Source organism: Homalodisca vitripennis, chromosome X (assembly GCF_021130785.1).
Source record: "Homalodisca vitripennis isolate AUS2020 chromosome X, UT_GWSS_2.1, whole genome shotgun sequence".
In the NCBI taxonomy this organism is placed as follows: Eukaryota; Metazoa; Arthropoda; class Insecta; order Hemiptera; family Cicadellidae; genus Homalodisca; species Homalodisca vitripennis.
In genome coordinates, this window is record NC_060215.1 from 111,364,685 (window position 1) to 111,385,012 (window position 20,328).

At 34.3% G+C, this 20,328-nt stretch overlaps 1 non-coding gene across 1 annotated transcript; it reads left to right on the forward strand.

The window, feature by feature from the left end:
* The first annotated feature begins 1,432 nt into the window (after window positions 1–1,432).
* Trnai-uau lies at window positions 1,433–1,524 on the forward strand. Its single transcript is given in 2 exon segments — window positions 1,433–1,470; window positions 1,489–1,524. It is a non-coding gene; the product is annotated as a tRNA-Ile (tRNA).
* Window positions 1,525–20,328: the final 18,804 nt, after the last annotated feature.

The window sequence follows — 20,328 nt, forward strand, 5'->3', positions numbered from 1 at the left end:
ACGTAAGATTTGTTATCCACCTTATAGCCAACCTATTATGACTTTATCTCTAAAATTAATTAGAACTTGATCAATATGTGTATTGGTGTATGTGGTTTTCATTGGTTGCCATATATATTAGTTGTACAGTTAACTTTACCGTGATCTAGTATAGCTTATTTACGTCAAAAACATATCCTGAGACAGGATAAATATTGCATACTACATTGAACTGGGGAAGGCGCAGGCATCCATACTACACTACGCTAACATCACTGGTTTAGATACTTCGTTACTTAATTGTTACAAAAGTGTGTATTTCATATTTTCCAAGTTGAATTGCGCCTACGATACGAACAATTTAAGATTTTAGATATATACTTATGGAAAGTAAATGATATTATTATTACAAAGAACGATATTAACTTATCTAGAATTAAATGCCTTAGAAAACGTCTATGATATCTAGAACAATCCCAAAAGGAATGTGCCAATGAACTTTTCTTAAAACAAAATCAGTACCAACTAAGTATTTAAATTTTTTAGTCTGGAATGTCTCTTGACTATAAAGAACAATTTTAACTTTTGTACAATGCAATATAGTTAAATAGTTTCCATTATACCACAATCCTTGAAAGAATGTGTTATTGAAAGTAATATAAAAAGGTGAATATATGCCATAGATTGAGAATTGCAGTATGTAGATAGATTGCAGCTTGACAGTAATATTATTTCTGGCACGAGAGAGAGCGGCTTCCTCAATCATTTATTTAATAATCTCTGAGGAGGAGACTTTAGAGAGGTGGGTAGACCTTGCTATTGGCTTTCACAGCAATGTACAATTACAAGCTGGTCTTAGTTACGCCACTGGGTTTGTTCAGTGTAGCACATTACAATTACCTCATCAATTTTTATATTACATACCAGTTACCTGTGATCAATGTACATTTATCATTTTAATTTTAGATTAAAAATATTTAATGTAAAGGAGGTAAAATTATTTTTTAAGTGGAGTGATTGTCTTTTTTGATGGTGTATTACAAATATTATAAAAAAGGTTACTACTTGAAGATTGTTACATGCGTCACCATTGTGTGCCATGACAACCCATTGTGAGTTACAACTGCCGCAACAATGCCTGATATTTATAAATGCTTTCACAATAACCATAGTAGCTAAAGAAATAAAAACTGTATAAATCCGTAAAATATAAAATAGCAGTTTATTAAAATAACATTAATTGAAACATTATTTGGAAGTATGCAGGCAGCTCAAAACAAAGTAATAGTCAGAAGAAGGTTGTAGGAGAGAGAGAGAGGCCTATTCTTGGAAATAGCAGTTACGTAAGGGCGCCACACACGGAGACGGGTGCCGGCTATAGACCCACACCGTACCCGCCCCTCAATCGCCACACCAGTGTCTATGTAGTCTAGTAACACTTTAACAGGTACTCTCACCAGTGGCGCAATTGGTTAGCGCACGGTACTTATGAGACAGTGTTCGTGAGCAATGCCGGGGTTGTGAGTTCAAGCCTCACCTGGGGAAGTTACCTTTTGCACTTTTAACATCAATTCACTGCAGTCTTTTTTGTCATTATTATATTTTCAAAGTTACTCTTGGTCGAAAAATTTGTAATTTCAAACTTAAAACCGTGTAACCCTAGTGATGTGCCCATGCAAACTTCCTTCATTGGTGCGGCCAATTCAGGTAGTATGCAGACTTTAAAAGCCATAAAAATACTAAGATTAATAAAACTATATTGTTATAGATTTCATTCTTTTAAGAAATGCCTTACTGTGAATGATAATTTACCACTGAGATTTGTTTATTCTTTATTTATGTCTTCATTTGAATAAGAAAAGCGGCATACATTTTGTAATAAAAATTCTTTTTATGAACACTTATAAGTTGTGTAAATAGATACGTAACAAAACTAAAAAAGCAAAAATGTGTTGAACTTTATTAGGAATAATATCGAGTATATCATACAAGTAGATATAAAGAAATGTCCTGAGTGACTGACTGATTCATCAAACGCCCTGCAAAACCCATAAAAGTAAAACATATGAAATTTTTGCATAGGCTTATCTTAAGCCCTAGAGGCTCACTAAGAAAATTTCTTCCTCCGACCTCAGGGCTTTGCCCCACTGACTTAAAAAAAGTGTTAAAAAATCCCATAAGAAACGCATCGGAGGAAGCACATGTTATTAATTAATTAAAGTAAAGAGTCTGTTAGATGTAACCAACTGTTCTTTTTTTAAATTGTATTATGAAAATACTATTATGTTTCATTAGTAATAATTCCAATCTCAAATTTGTGCCCAAATTTATAGTCTTTAAACTATACAATAAGCTTCAAAGTAAAAACTCCTCTGTTCTTATTAGTTCAATCTTTTCTCCAGTTAGTGAAATTGGAGGATTAGTCAAAATATACTTTTAGCCGTATATTTCAGCAAATATTAAGAATGCAGTCCTTGATCAGTAGTGTAATATGAAAGTCAAAGTTACATTTTAAGACCGTTATAAAACCCATGTTATTTGTCTTTTGACAGAAGATAAAATGTGTCATTTATAAACAATATCCCCACGATGTCTCTCTCTTTCAGTAGGAAATAGCATACGACACCGCGGGTAACTGCTAATATATAGTATATTTCTATACAAGTAAACTATGTATTTATGGAAGCTTTTTGTTTATAAACTAAGCAAGAGTGAGATAATTTACATATTTACAATTATGTACTTTTAGTTCGAAAAAGTGGTTATAAAATACAAATACTATTACGTAAACGATCAAAGGTTGGGAAGGATATTGTTATTTTGGTTTGTAAGAATAAACGAGAAGGGAAAACAAATACTGCGAACTATACTAAGACAATGACTAGACTGCCATCTAGTAGTAGTGCCGAGATCTACGTCACACCCTTTGTATGAAAAAAAATTTAAATCTCTCTTTATAAAAAATATTTTTTTACTAAACAAAATACTCGCAACAACAAAAATGCATTGCAATCCGGCTATCCATACAGTTAGTAGCAGCTCCATGTTCTCAAGGTTATGAAAATCAACGGTTGGAAATAGCCCCTACAGACTGCGCCACTATTCAGTATTGTCAAGTAATTCTCTCTGTTGTTGATACTACAAACTAAAACTGACATAATAACTAAACGCATTATATTTTAAACCAAATTAAATCCACTAATAGGGTTAAGTATAAAACTACTAAATATATTAATTATACGTCATACTACTTTAAAGTTTCTTTCACTAACTAAAGTTTATGCTTTGTTTAATTTATATTACTTGTGCTTACAATAAAGTCTACTCGTAATTTAGGAACTTAAAGTAGTGAAATCAGTTATTAGATTTATTTAAATGTACAATACATTTAATAATTTAAACTATTTTTCAATTTTAAGATGATTAAACCAAACTTCTTTTTCAACAGGTATTTTATTTATTAGCTACAATTAATAATTTCGTATGATGAACGTAAACGTTCCCGATTAAAACAGTGACACGTATAGAGTTAAAATTATTTTTCCAAGTTTGAGATGTTATATGTACAGAATAGAGCATTCAAATGGAGCCTATTTAAAACGGAATTTCCTCAATGTTAAGCTTCATTAGGAATCTTAACACTTCGAGCTCTCGTGTTTTGGTTTTTAAGGAAAATATTTTAAAAGTTCCAAAAATGAAAACGTTTTAAATAACATTTTCCATCAAGAATAATAATAATATATACTGGTGTTCCATAAGGAAAACAAAATTGATCACCATATGATAAAATGGGGGCAGTTAAAAAACAATTTGAAATAAATATTTTGAAATGTCTAAAAGTTTGAAATACGTACTTCGAAATGTCTCTAAAATCAAGGAAAAGTTCATCTAAATTGCAGTCAGATTTATATTTTCCAAGATCACGTTGGTGAACCATTTAAAATTAAATAATGTTACCTTACATGTATGTGTGCGCGTCTATGTGTGTGTGTTTTACCATATCACGTAAAAAATACTAGGCAGATTATAGTGAAATTTAACATGGCCATGTCCTGGTTAACATACGAGTACAGGTATATTCTAATGTCGAAAATCACACCGGGCTACGTCCCACTGGGCTCTAAACTTGCGAAAATCCCATCTTGGTCTCTAAAGTTGCGTTATAGCATATTTCTGAAATATGTTATTAGTTTTCTCTAATTTTATTTACTTGGCCTGTTGTTACTTTCTATGGCTTAGTACTTGAATTAGAACGTGATTAGACTTGTAATAGCAAAATCATGGATACAAAGTTGCATACCAACTGACGCAGAAAGTATATATGGAATAGAAGTCTTATAGGTTTCTAAAATTTTAAATTATAGTTTAACTTTGAACAGAGATACCAAATTGACTGGAGTGCATTCGTACTTCGAAACTCTAAAACTAAACATTAATGAAATAAAAAATATGTTATAGACCACATTTTTTAGTTTGTCTGTCGAAAGATTGTTTGTTAGGCCTACTGTAACTTGTCTCCCTTTTATAGGATATAAATATCAACATAAATTAAATTATTTTATTCATTTTACCTATCTTGACTTTTTGCAATAGCCCATAATATGGATTTATAACATTGGTATAAACTGTAATGTAGATAAGTAAAAATATCTGGAGGGAAATTTGTTAACTTTCACCTTTAATTCTATTATTTTTTTATTTTTAGGTCGGTGTTTTACTACACAGATAAACTTTCATTCATAATTCTTACTACTAATGTGTTGGTAATTCAAAAATATCAATATCTAATAAGAGATCATTATTAGATTTTAAAACTTTTTAAAACGTTGTTTATACTGCATGTTTGTAATGTTAATAAATACAGGGCTAGATTTTACTGAAGTTATTAGTTAATTTAACTAACTGTGGTATATTTCTCTTTTAAATTTAATTAATCTACTGATAGGCACGCTATACTCGTATATACTTGTACTCTATTATATAAGCAAACTATGTTTCTGAAAGATGTTTCGTTTATTTTTTATCTATAGGCCAAGCGTCACTGCTTATGACAGTAAAATATTTTGGCTTCGTATAGCCAAAGCTATTTAAAGAAATTTTAGACAACTATAAACATTACTTGTTAGATATGAATTAAACGATTGATTTAATTCTGGAAATTAGTGATAAAACAATACACTATCCGTTACATTTAACGTGTGAGTCTACTATATACGTACAGTATCATACCGAAGATGAAACAAGAAGGGTGTAATTAATAGAAACTCACTGTAGATGTTTAGGATGTACTTAAAAAATAATCACTAATTAGTAATCATCTTCACATGTGATAGCTAAAGTTTTGGTTTGGTGAAACTGTTTTAATATTTACTACCTAAGCAATGCACTGTAAGAATTTAGTGGAATATATTATTATTCTATTAAGATATAAAAACTAATAAACAGCTAGGTCAGGTTTGGAAAGTAGGATTGGTAGTCCGTTGGTGTCGGTGTGGACTAATTGGCCTACCCGCAGAAACGTGACGTCAGTCACCCTTGCCAAATTTAGGCGTAGACCTAGAGTCCTACAATCCGTAGGACCCTCCCCTCAACTAGAAATATTAGGCTGGGTTGTTCCCCAGACTCAAATCTTGAATCCACCACTGATTGGGCCGTTTATGTTTGATAAAGCCATGGTTGGAATACACCGAAATATAATCGCGATTAACGATAGTAACTCTATTAACATCTATTGAAAAATAAGAGTTTATACAATATTACAACTATGCGTTACTTGTCTGAAAGAAGTAAAAGAACTATGGGCTCCATGTTTAACTGTAAATAGGAAATTATAACAATGTTACTTAAGTTTCAAATTAGCAAAACAAGTTAACAAACTACAGTAAATGATCTTTTCTCAAGATATTCGTTTCGAAATTGCCCAAAATACTTTATTATTTTTTATGAAACAGGTAAGCCGGCTGTAATAGTCGTTATGATCTTGATTTCATAAAATCTATATCAAATCTTAAAACTTATTTTTTGAACTATTAGATATGTCTTATCATAAACATATTTCAAAATTTTCCCAAATTAGTTCCAGTCTTCCGGTATTGTTGTTGGTTATTAAGGAAATTAAATTACAATGTTGTACTTCAGCATTTCAAATCAGTTGTGTATTCAGGGGGTAGTGGGTTGGGGCAAGCGGTATTATAAAAATAATAAAGTCCTCTGAAGAAGGTATGCTTCAACGAATAACTTCGGTATGGAATCAAATTGGAGCCGATAGCCAATTTGCACTGTATAAATTCAAAATCCAGATTTTCTTGAAATCATATTGGAATGTTTCATAAGGAAAAGATTGATCGTCAGTCACGGTAGTTTTAGTGCAGGTCAAAAGTTAAGGGTAACAAAAGTGTTATAAAATATGAAACAACTTTTTTTATAATCTCCTTACTTCATATGCCACTTAAACTAGCAACCATCACAACCATCAAGCACACATAAATAATACATATATATATATATATATATATATATATATATATATATATATATATCCATATCAGACAACTAGATAAAGACACCGAAAATAGGCTCTTCACTGATTTAATAAATATTTACGCGTATGATAGTTTGTTTAAAGTGTGTCCAGCTGCGAAACATATGCCATGAGGAACATTATCATTGCATATTTTTAACCCTTTTGATGCACTGATATTTCGACCTGCAACAAAACTAACGCGGTCAATGGTTGTTTCTGAAGTGAGTCTGGTGTGGCGATCGAATTACGTATTTGGAAACTGTAGTCGTATAAGGCTAGTCTGTTCATACGCTCAAGTACTTAAGTCGAACCCCCTTTCTTTTTTTGCCATATCTCCAAATACCATTAAACTTTGTACAAAATTAGAAATAAATTTTAGTGATTATAAGACTGGTCAGTAGGGACGTACAGTACAGTACAGTACAGCCGTTTAGTTAAGGGGTTTAGGACTGGGACCCAGTCGGGCGGGGGAGAGATGTCAATTTGTAAAAACATCTGGATTTGCGACTTTACGATTATGCGAAAAAAGCGCATAGTGAATAAAGCGCACAAATAGATATTTGTGGGGAAAGCGAACAAGGGCCAACGTATTTACGTTACCTGGAGCTGCTTGGAGGTGAGTCTCATCCAATGCAATAGCTCAGGTACATTCCTCCTAACAATCCACCACAGTTCAGCCCACTCTTCAGGTGTGTCATCTCGTACTACAATAGCTCGGGTACATTCCTCCTAACCATCCACCACAGTTCAGCCCACTCTTCAGGTTGTCATCTCGTACTACTATAGCTCAGGTACATTCCTCCTAACCATCCACCACAGTTCAGCCCACTCTTCAGGTGTGTCATCTCGTACTACTATAGCTCAGGTACATTCCTCCTAACCATCCACCACAGTTCAGCCCACTCTTCAGGTGTGTTATCTCGTACTACAATAGCCAAGAGCATTTCTGACTGGTACTTCCCGACTGCAGATCATGTCCCAGATCTCCTATATTTCAGAATTCAGGTCAGATTTAAGAAAGGGGGGAAACCACCGATCGGATACTCCTAGGTATTAGTGCGTGCTGAATGTGCCATCTCTCACTTCTGGTGAAAAAAGTACATCCCTAGAGATTCACCCAAATTGACGCTCAGCTCACTCGAGCGCTAAGAACACAGGAGCTGGATTGCTTTTGTTCTAAAGAGTTGCCTGTGCTATGTATTCGAAGTGTGCTTTTTGCGACACCGCTTTACCTGCGTTGTAGTCGCATCCTATATGTGAGTCATGCGTGCAGGGGTGGAACTAGATAATGGCCATGTAGGACTTAATAATATAATAATAATAATAATAATAACGATAAATCTCCCTATTTCACAACTTACAATGTGATCAAATTATTCGCTATCGTCAATTTTCTTAAATACAACTATAATGTTTCCTTTCATTCCTTCCAGTATATCATATAGAGCATTCAAAATATTTCATACAACCGATTCTCATTCATTCTCTAATTTATCACTTCTAGCTTCGGGACCAGTTAGCCGATGATGTGGTGTCCCAGTTTTGCACCTTAATCTATTTACGTACTTTACGTCTTCTGTACTGATATAACCAATTTAGTGTTATTACCAGAAGCATGAAAACTAACAGCTGACTGACCTGCTCTCATCAGAGTTTTTTTAACGGGACATGCTAGAGTGGATGTCCACTAAGGATGTTCAGTAAATAACACTACTGAAGGCTGCTGTACTTTGTAATATTATTTTATATTTTTTTCAGGTTTAGAATGAGGAATATGGAAGTGGCAAAAGCCAATGGTAATGAGGAAGGGGCTGAAAATCCACATCCATTTCAGCTCAACGTGATGTTCCAAACAACGAGTAAAAAAAAGGCAATCAGTGATCTCCAATCCAATCATGCGTTAGCGTCAGCCCTTCCGGTCAGTCAAGAGAAGATTTAACTAAAATTTATTTATTAATTTAAGTTTATTCAGATATCTCTAATTTTTATTAATATATTTGTGTTTTATTTAATAAAATTAGCTAACAAAATCATTCTTTCTAAGGCGGGGATTCCAGCAAAATTGTATAAAAACCAGTTTTTACTATTGACATAATTATAAAATAATGTTATTGTAATTAGTTTTGTAAATGCTCATTAAAACTTTAGAATTTATTCCCCAATCTGATCATCCGACTAGGTGTAACAGCGTTGTCTGACGTCTCCAGACGCCAGTCGCAAATAAAACATGTTTGATCAGAGGACCTAAGCATTGTACATGTCAAATTTCAGTACAATCGGTCCAGTAGTTTTTACATGATTGAATAACACACACAGAGATGCAATTACATTTGTACATAACCGTGTAGATTGGTTACGCAAATGCATCAACCAATAGGTTAATATAATTTTTGTGCTTCTTCAGAAAACAAAAATGTATAATTTTCATCTTATTCATTTGAATCACATTCACATGTAAAACGATTTATAGATGTGAGGAAAAGATACTGATAAGATATAAAATGTTGTCATATATTATATTAATTATATTGAATACGCACAAAAATTACTACAGAACACCTCATAAAAAATTACAAACAAATTGTCAGAATACAAAAAATTCTATTGTAATAATAATTGTTTCTATAGAAAGTTTTCTGCTCTTGAAATAGCTAAAACTGACATTTATAGTGTACCATTTGACTAAATTTCAAAAATATGAAATCTCCTAGACCTCAAAATGGTGGACCCTCCAAAAATAACTTTTTCTAAAGCCATTGGCCACTCTAAACTATTTACATACTTCAAACCTTCTTTACTGATATAAACAATTGCACTTGACAGGTTTTATGTCAGTACCGGAGACATGAAAACAAATAGCTGACATGCTCCAACCAGTTTTTATTACTAGACATTCTAGAGTAGTATACTGTTGGTTTAAATAAAACTACTGAAAACTCTCTACTATACGTTTTTAATATTATTTTATAATTTTCAGGTTTTGAATGATTAATACGGAAGTGGCGAAAACCAATGGTAAAGAGAAGTGGGCTGCAAAATCCATATGAAGGTCAGCTCAATGTGATGTTCTCACTGAAATGAATAAATTTTTCAATTGCAAATAAATCAACTATTCTATTTTATGAAAATGACAAGGAAACAATAAATTAAATATATGGCCTTGCTGGAAGAAAGCAAATTTCTAAAAGAAGAAAATTTCAAGCTTGACACAACATTAAAATAAAAGGAAGCAAATGATAGGAAATGGAAATCTATGAAGGAAAGTACATTAGAAGGATATCAATACTGTAGCAGCAGTTTGCAGAATCGTAAGAAGAACGTGATAAGATGAATAAACTTCGTCAAAACACACAAGATATTTTTAAAGACCATAATCTTAAATTAGGACAACTCATTGACCACAATTTAAAAAAACAATTTTAGTGTTACAATAATTCTTATATATAAACTGACCCTTCAGTAAATTAATCTACTAAACAGTTACAAAGTTCACCCTCTTCAATGGTAGAACTAACATAAACAAAAACAAAAATAGACCAGGTAGAGTTAGCAAAAATATCCTTCACAAATAAATCAAGAACAGAATAGAATGTTGTGGAACAATATAGGTCAAGGCATCACAATGTAAAGTAAATACTGGAACAAATAACAATGTTTCCAGTATCTCAATTTAAGCAGCCAAAATAAAAACAAACCATCTACACACTGAAAAGAGCAGGCTATAAACTAGAATAAAAGCCAGCAATGAATTTCCCACACTCATCAAAACAGAGATTACCAGCCAGAAACCAAGACCACAAACTTGATAAAAAACCTTAAGCATACACGATATTACAGTAATCATACATTCTTAATTTACTTGTACATTGAATACATAAGTTCTATGCAAATATCAATAATGGAACATATGGTGTTCACAGTACCATATGTAAATAGACACAGCCTTCTAAAATAAAACAGTCATCTAAAGAACAATTCAAGCATGAAAATAATTAACAATATTGGAAGGCAACCTAGAGGAATTGGAAATCAATGAAGGAAAACACATGTGCAGGATAGAAATCCTGATTCAAAAGTTTGCATAATCACAAAAACAAGTTGATAAGAAGAAAAACATCGTCGTGAGCACAAACAAACTATTTTTTAAGACCATGATCTTAAATTAGGACAACACATTTACAATAATTTAAAAAAGATAGACGAACAAGATAAAATTAATTAAATGTTGCAAAAGAATCTTGAAAGTCAAGATTTATAAGACTCACATGGTTTCTTACACACAAACGTACCCTTCAGTAAATGAATCTACTAAACAGTTACAAAGCTCTACCCCAACAGTTTAAATGATGCCCTAATTCCCCTGCCAATGTTATGCATGTACAGTTAAAAAATAAAACATCAGTGCATTAAGAGCTCTGCTAGAAAAAGAAGACTGGAATGGAGTGTACAATGCTTGAAATGCTGATGCCGAGTACAACACCTTCTCAACAACGCTCAAAGTGGCCATGTGTGATGCGTGCTCACCATTAACGATGAAACTAAAACACTCCGAAACACAAGAAATACATGTCTTAGACCTGAATGAAGTCATACACATGGTCTACAAACACCTGAGAATACTTCTTAATCACTTGATTCTGGGTCTGAGTTAATTGTACTGGATGTTTCATTAGTGTTTGGGTACCCTTTTGCTGAGTTGTTGGGGATACTTTTTCCGTACGCAACTGCTGATTCTGCACTAAGCCCGGTATTATAATATATAAAAGGTATCTACTCCATGCTAATGGGTGAATTGGGTACATAAAAGGTTGAGATTCTGCATGGATGGCTGGACATTCAATACAACAAATTCCTGTTGCAACTGATTTAGTTGTAAACACTTGAGCATTTCTTCATATATTTCTTCTTGAGATTTGACTTTGTTTGATACGAATGTTACTGCTGCAAATCATTGACGGAGGTTTCTTGTGTTGCTGTTACATTCGGTTTAGCCTGTGATTGGAGCAAACTGTGGTTCACAGGAAGTGGCATCATTAAGTGTTGGTTGTGAGTTGCATATACGACCACTTGAAGATGACTAATTGAGTCTAGCTAGAGTTATTGGCAAAAGTGCCTCGTTCATATACAAGTTTGGTTGCAACAAGTTGAGTCTGATAGTGTTGAAGATCATTAACGGCCATTTACTGATGACTTTGATGCCCATTAGGTGATGTAGAGTGAAATTTGCGCAATACCTGGGATTAGGCTTGTGAATGCATGATTGTGAGCAACATATCCTGGAGGTACGATGCAGATCAAGATAGGGTATGGCTAGCAGAAGTTGTAAGTCTCACAAATTAGAAGCATACTGATACTTGGAAGCCATAGGAACTTGAAGAGGAAATATTGTATTCTGAGATGGCACTTCCCCTTTTAATAATTTCTTGCTGTGACATGTTATTGAAGCACGAGAATTTCTGACACATTACTTTTCATCTAAATTCCAATCTTCGTGCTTTTATTGGGTAAGTTGCTTTTTTAAATATACTGTAATGATGCTTATACTTAACATTAATCTACATAAGATGTAAAAAAAATTATTTTGAACGTTAACCAAGAACTTTTATGTAACAGACCAGATGGACTGACACATAATATTATAGTAATACCAGCGTGTTTAATTGGATAGCGCTTTTAGTTTTTCATGCAAAATTCAAAATATACTCAGTTAATTCTTGAGATAAACTAACATATTTATTTTTGTTCAAGCTCTTCTTCAAACGTTGAAATTATAATTTCATATGTTTATACTAATAGATGGCTAGTATTACAAAATATTAAATTATTTTTAATATACTTGACGGAAAACAACAACTAATGTTTACAGTTACTGTCACAAAAGCTCTGAACTTACTGCTGCAAAAGTGTATATTACCTGTATATTATTTATGAACGCTTAACACAAAACTACACAAACAACATTTTACTTTTATTAGGCTTATTGTAGGTTCGTAATTAGGCTATACGTTAGATTGAGTAACTGTAATGTTTGTTTGAAAATTATAGCTTTACTGTTATTTCTGCAACTTATTTTAAAATTATGGTGTATTAAGTACTTATAAACATAATAAGTAAAATAATATAATGTACGTTTTAAACTACATTGTACTACATTATTTAAAATTTAAGTTGGGCATTTTAAAACTCATTGATTGTTTAGACTATTTGTACAATTTCCTTTATCAAAATTTAATATCCTTCAATATCCCACCATAATTACAATCTTATGATAGAGGACAATGACGTATTTGAGATTATATAAAATCCTTCTAATAAAGTCACATGCCACTAAAATAGTGTCAGAGAATTTCTATGTTGTCAGATAGATCACTAAAGTTATAGTACATTTTAAAGTTTCTATTTATAAACATGGTATAATCTACACCCTGATGTGTATCCTTGCGAAATAACCAGAGTTTCAACTGTTGTATAAAGTTATAGGCTATTTGTATTACTACTGGGGATTATTGTTAAATATTATTGTTAGATGTCATTGATAACTTATACAGTATATAGCTAGTAAGTAGTCTGTATGCACAAATATTCAAGTTTAACTTTCAATCATTGGTGATATTAGGTAATGAATTGTCAAGGAAGTTCTCATTTTACATGTAATAAAAGCTTTATCACACGGACCATTGTTGTATAATAGATTGACAAGGAAAAGCTGCCGATTACCATAAAGCTATTGTTGACTAATGACCCAAAGGCCGTGACAAAGGGTTTGACCGGTAACATCGGGTAGAATTACATGCCTGTTATGAACCATTATAATACTTTTAAATGCAGACTACTTGAAGATTCAACTTGCTCGTAAATTAGTGCTATTGTTGTAAAAGTAATTAAATGCTCTGGAATAGTTACCTCAAATAAAATATCTTATCAATATTCGAAATGAAATTCGTATATTATTATACTGATGAAGGCTAATTGGTAACAACACACTTCTGGAGGTGAACAAAGCGCTTCTTTTTAGCTCAAAATTTGAAACGATAAAAGGTTTATTAAATAGGGTTCAATCAAGGTGCAATTAAACTTGTTAAAAGCGGCGTGGTGAAAGCTACTGATTAAATTAAGGTGGTTGTAATTTGGACTCTTACATTTAATTTTTCAACAAGTAAAGTTTTTTTATACAATCATGCTTACGCATACCACACGCACGCACGCATGCATGAAAGTACGTACGTACAAATATAGCATTGCCTTAAGAAACTGATATTTTTGACACTACTAATTATTTCCAGTGAAGCTCAAATGGTCAAATACGTTTTTAAATGGTTGTCATGATTCAATTTCAAAATTTGTTTGTGATATATTGAAAACAAATGTGTTTTTTCCAAGTGTAAAAAGGTCTAAATGTTCAAAATAAAATTAGAATAAAACATTGAACTCGTTTATCACCCTAAAATTATATAAGATGCAAAGAAACGTAACTAAAGTTCATTTGTTTGACTTCTACATTGTAATAAATTATGTAATATTAATGTTTTTATTTTTAATGTCTACACACAGTTTACAACGTTTCTATATTCTGAAATACTGGTTAAAGTTGTTATCATACAAATCGGAAGTTCAAAACCATGCTTTTTAGGTATTAATGGATATATTTTTCATATTGCATGTCTGATAATATTCTTGTCCTAAAAATCCACTAATTGTAATGTTTCATATTTTAAATTTGTACAGTTTCTGTGATATAAACTCATCCTTCGTCTACGGAAGATGCCGTGAAGAGTTCCATAGGGAAATAGCTCATCAAGCTAAGTATAGGATTGGTCAAAGGTATGATATTTAAACTCAGTTCTTAATAAATAATATGTAGTAGTAGCCTACCTTTAATGCGTAATTTCGATCTTTTCTACGTGTGTATTAAAATGCGCGAAATCATACAGTTCTAAATCAATGTTACAGTCTATACTATTTACACTAACATTATAGCTCACTAACCACAATGATACCAAACAAAAGCATACAAAATAGCCATTCAGAATTGTAAATAACCAAAATACATACAAGTTGTATTTTGGAAAATATTTTATTTCATAATACATTTATTTTTAGCCAACTTCACACTGTATTATACCATAGATGCACATATAATAGTAATATCAGAAAACTATTTAGGCATTTTCTTATTAATTTTATTGTAAAAATCAGGGGGATTTTGCATGTCATTAATAATACAGAATTTCATATACACTTTGTACTATTTTAATAAATTTCAAATATAGGAAAACCCCAGCCTCTTTAGTGGACACCGCAAATATAAATTTCTATCAACGCCTCTGGTCAGTTCTAACATCCAATTATTTACGCAGTGTACATCACGTTTTCTGTACTGATATAAACAAATACACTTGACAACCTTACCGTTATTACCGGAGACATGAGAACATATATCTGGCGTGCTCTCACCAGAGTTTTTATTACCGAACATGCTAGAGTGGTACACTGTTGCATAGAAACAACTACTACGAAGTAGACTCAATTAATATTTTTTAATATTTTTCAGGTTTATAATGATGAATATAGAAGTGACAAAAATCAAGGTAAAAAGGAACTGCCTTAAAATCCACTGTCCAGCTCAGTGTGGTGTTCACAGTCCCTAAGAATGCCCATGTAAAACTCTAGTGAGAGAGAGTGAGTGAGAGAGAGAGAGAAATAATTGTTTGATTTGGAATTTTTAAGTATTTTAAGTTGCTAAAATTATATTTAGCCTACCATTTACAAACATTTTAAACCACCAGTCCACCTGGCGCAAGCATACTTTTTTTTCTCCACTGACGCTTGCACTTGACAGGTTTACTGTTTTATACTATTACTCTGCTATCTACTAGAATTGTTATTTCTAGACATGCTAGAGTGCTACACTGCTCGGTACAGACAACTACTGAAGTACATTTTTAATATTATTTTTTTTCTGGTTTAGAATGAAGAAAGTGGCGAAAACCAATGGTAAAGAAGATTGGTCTGAAAAATCCACATCAAGCTAAGCTCACTGTGAAGTTCACCGTCCAATCAACGGCACGGACTCGAAAAACATTTCTTAGACATATTCCTCATCATTAGACAACCTTTTTTATTCGACAAGAACCATCGCCATCGGTGATCTCCACAATCCAATCATGCGTCAACATCAATCAGCCTATCCAGCCAGCGAAAGTGTCAGGACTACACAGCAAACACCTTGAAATAATCACTAACACCAACATACTCGTGTTTGGGCAACATGTCACAGCATAAAAAATGGAAATGAGAATTGCCACTCGGAATACTTTGTTTCATTTTTAAATTCTTAATAGCTTCCGATTAAAACTGCTAATTTATAAGATTTAAAACTTCCTGCTAATTATACCATAACTTGATCTGCATCGTACCTCCAGGATATGTTGCTCACAATCATGCATTCACAAGCCTTATTCCAGTTATTGTGCAATTTCACTCTACATCACCTAACGGGCATCAAAGTCATCAGTAAATGGCCGTTAATGATCTTCAACACTATCAGACTCAACTTGTTGCAACCAAACTTGTATATGAACGAGGCACTTTTGCCAATAACTCTAGCTAGACTCAATTAGTCATCTTCAAGTGGTCGTATATGCAACTCACAACCAACACTTAATGATGCCACTTCCTGTGAACCACAGTTTGCTCCAATCACAGGCTAAACCGAATGTAACAGCAACACAAGAAACCTCCGTCAATGATTTGCAGCAGTAACATTCGTATCAAACAAAGTCAAATCTCAAGAAGAAATATATGAAGAAATGCTCAAGTGTTTACAACTAAATCAGTTGCAACAGGAATTTGTTGTATTGAATGTCCAGCCATCCATGCAGAATCTCAACCTTTTATGTACCCAATTCACCCATTAGCATGGAGTAGATACCTTTTATATATTATAATACCAGGCTTAGTGCAGAATCAGCAGTTGCGTACGGAAAAAGTATCCCCAACAACTCAGCAAAAGGGTACCCAAACACTAATAAAACATCCAGTACAATTAACTCTGACCCAGAATCAAGTGATTAAGAAGTACTCTCAGGTGTTTGTAGACCATGTGTATGACTTCATTCAGGTCTAAGACATGTATTTCTTGTGTTTCGGAGTGTTTTAGTTTCATCGTTAATGGTGAGCACGCATCACACATGGCCACTTTGAGCGTTGTTGAGAAGTTGTTGTACTCGGCATCAGCATTTCAAGCATTGTACACTCCATTCCAGTCTTCTTTTTCTAGCAGAGCTCTTAATGCACTGATGTTTTATTTTTTAACTGTACATGCATAACATTGGCAGGGGAATTAGGGCATCATTTAAACTGTTGGGGTAGAGCTTTGTAACTGTTTAGTAGATTCATTTACTGAAGGGTACGTTTGTGTGTAAGAAACCATGTGAGTCTTATAAATCTTGACTTTCAAGATTCTTTTGCAACATTTAATTAATTTTATCTTGTTCGTCTATCTTTTTTAAATTATTGTAAATGTGTTGTCCTAATTTAAGATCACGGTCTTAAAAAATAGTTTGTTTGTGCTCACGACGATGTTTTTCTTCTTATCAACTTGTTTTTGTGATTATGCAAACTTTTGAATCAGGATTTCTATCCTGCACATGTGTTTTCCTTCATTGATTTCCAATTCCTCTAGGTTGCCTTCCAATATTGTTAATTATTTTCATGCTTGAATTGTTCTTTAGATGACTGTTTTATTTTAGAAGGCTGTGTCTATTTACATATGGTACTGTGAACACCATATGTTCCATTATTGATATTTGCATAGAACTTATGTATTCAATGTACAAGTAAATTAAGAATGTATGATTACTGTAATATCGTGTATGCTTAAGGTTTTTTATCAAGTTTGTGGTCTTGGTTTCTGGCTGGTAATCTCTGTTTTGATGAGTGTGGGAAATTCATTGCTGGCTTTTATTCTAGTTTATAGCCTGCTCTTTTCAGTGTGTAGATGGTTTGTTTTTATTTTGGCTGCTTAAATTGAGATACTGGAAACATTGTTATTTGTTCCAGTATTTACTTTACATTGTGATGCCTTGACCTATATTGTTCCACAACATTCTATTCTGTTCTTGATTTATTTGTGAAGGATATTTTTGCTAACTCTACCTGGTCTATTTTTGTTTTTGTTTATGTTAGTTCTACCATTGAAGAGGGTGAACTTTGTAACTGTTTAGTAGATTAATTTACTGAAGGGTCAGTTTATATATAAGAATCCCTGTGAGTCTTCTATATGACTTCTTGACTTTCAAGTTTCTTTTGTAACACTAAAATTGTTTTTTTTTTAATTGTGGTCAATGAGTTGTCCTAATCTAAGATTATGGTAGTATGTATCACACCATATGTTCCATTTTTGATATTTGCATAGAACCTAGGTACTTATTCACAATTTTGTTTTTATGTTAAAATATTTATGGTCTTAGTAGGTGAAATAAATTTTGTTTCCATTACAAAGTGGTTACTATGGCCAACATTAGTTATGCTTTGTAATAATACTATTAAGAAAACTAAACTTGTATTGAATTATGTGATTTCCATTATATTGACATATTTATATGTGTGTTACGTTACTTTTAATGCAATATTGTTTTATTGTCATTATCATAAAATAAAATAGTTAATTTTTTAAATTTAAATATTTATTTATTTACCGAGCATACTTTTGCTTAAGAGTTTTATATTTAGAAGCATTTTTCTAAAATAACATTTTTCTACATTGATAATTTAGGAATTTGGACTAAAACAAAATGCATTAAATAATATATCTTCTGCAGTAATATACTATTGCTTTTCTTGTCTATCAATGAAGACGAAGAGTAACTCTATATTGTTAAATACATAAAAAGTGTATTTCAAACTGTGTAGAATAGTTTAACTACTATTCCGGTTAGTTCCAGTCTGGAAGGAAGTCCTTACTTTGAAAAATAATAAATTATAATAAAAGCTCTCTCTCCAAAAGATACTAAATAAAACTGAACTGAAATGTTTTACTTGTACTTTACTTTACTTAAACGAAAAACATAATACTTCATTTAATATCTTCACAAATATAAATTTTTGTTACGTAGGGGAATGCATTTTCACACGGAGTGTGGGACTCCCTTGCGGACTACCCATTAAACCCCCTACGGGCCACGGAGGACCCAGGCCGAAACTCTTGCGGATGATATCTTGTCTGGTCCGTGTGTCTTATGACCCATCCAGGACAAGACTACTTGTTTCGGAAGCTAGGGGTCAGCCAGGTATCCGTTTTCACGCTTCTGATGAAGGATCGCATGTACATGAGTGGTGACTGTATTCCATGCGTCCTCACTCTGCAGCATCAGCTCCACAATGGTGTCTGCCGAAACATCGCCTACTGTAGTGGCGAGCGTTCGCCTGGCCTCGGTGAAGCGCCCGCAAGCGAAGAAGGTGTGATGAACATCATCATCCTCCTCCGGACAGTAAGCACACCGAGGCAACCTGACTTTTCCCATCCTGTAGAGGTACTTCCTAAAGTAACCGTGCCCCGTCAGGAACTGACACAGGTAGAAATCTATCTCCCCGTGGCCACGATCTATCCAGGGTTGAAGCTCTCGAATGAGACGGAAGGTCCAGCGACCGTCCGATCCTTCCACCTACAGCCTCCTCCGCTGCCAAACCTACTGAGTCTCCACCCTAGCAGCAGCCAAGGCATCTTCTCTACCCCGCCCGGCAGCCTCCCGAAAGACGGTCTGTCTCTCGATGGACAGCAGATCAAGAGGATTCACCCCAGCCATGACCACAACGGCCGAACCGGAAACGGTGCGGTAGGCGCAGGCGACCCTAAGTGCTGCTCTTCTCTGTACCGATAACAGCCTTTGACTGTGTCGCCTTATCCACATGTCACCCGCCCAAACCTCTGCGCCATACAGAAGGGTTGAGTTTATAGTAGACATAAGGAGGCGTCTCTTACTTGACCTATTGCCTACTACGTTAGCCATCAGCCTGCCGAGAGACAAAACCAGCTTAGAGGCTTTGTCGCACACCAACTGGTTGTGCTGCCAATACCGAAGACGGCAGTCGAGTAACACACCCAGGTGCTTCGCTGCAGTCCTTGTCCGAACCTTGAAACCCCCCACATTCATAGAGATCAGAGTGGGGATTTTCCGTCGAGTGAGCATAACGATCTCGGTCTTGGCGACCGCCAGCTCAAGTCCGTGGCTCGTCATCCAGGCATTGACCCGAATCATTACCTGATTCGTAACTGGGCCAAGCCCGGAATCTTTGCCGTGATGACTGCAGCTACGTCATCAGCATAACCCACGAGGAAGACGTCGTGGGGCATCTCGAGGCGAAGCAAACGATCATATGAAACATTCCATAGGTCTGGGCCGAGAGTAGACTCTTGAGCCGCACAGGCAGTGACCTCTTTCGTTCTCCTTCCGTCTTTGGTTTCTTACAACAGCCGACGGTTCTTCAGGTAGTCTTGCACAACGATCAGGAGATAGTCGGGCACGCTGGAGTCCCGCTGCAACGCCTCTAGCATGTCCTCCCACCGAGCAGAGTTAAACGCGTTCTTTACGTCAAGGGTGACCAACAGCACAATCGGCCGAGCCTGGTGACACGCTGTTTTGGCTTGCTGGACGGCACTGACCACCTCTGTAATGGCGTTCAGAGTTGAGTGTCGCTTTCGAAAGCCGTGCTGCCGAGGAGAGACATCACCGGCGGCTTCGATGGACGACTGCAATCTGGGTTTCAGCAACCTTTTATAGAACTTCCCCGCGGTGTCAAGCATACAAAGTGGCCTGTATGGCCTA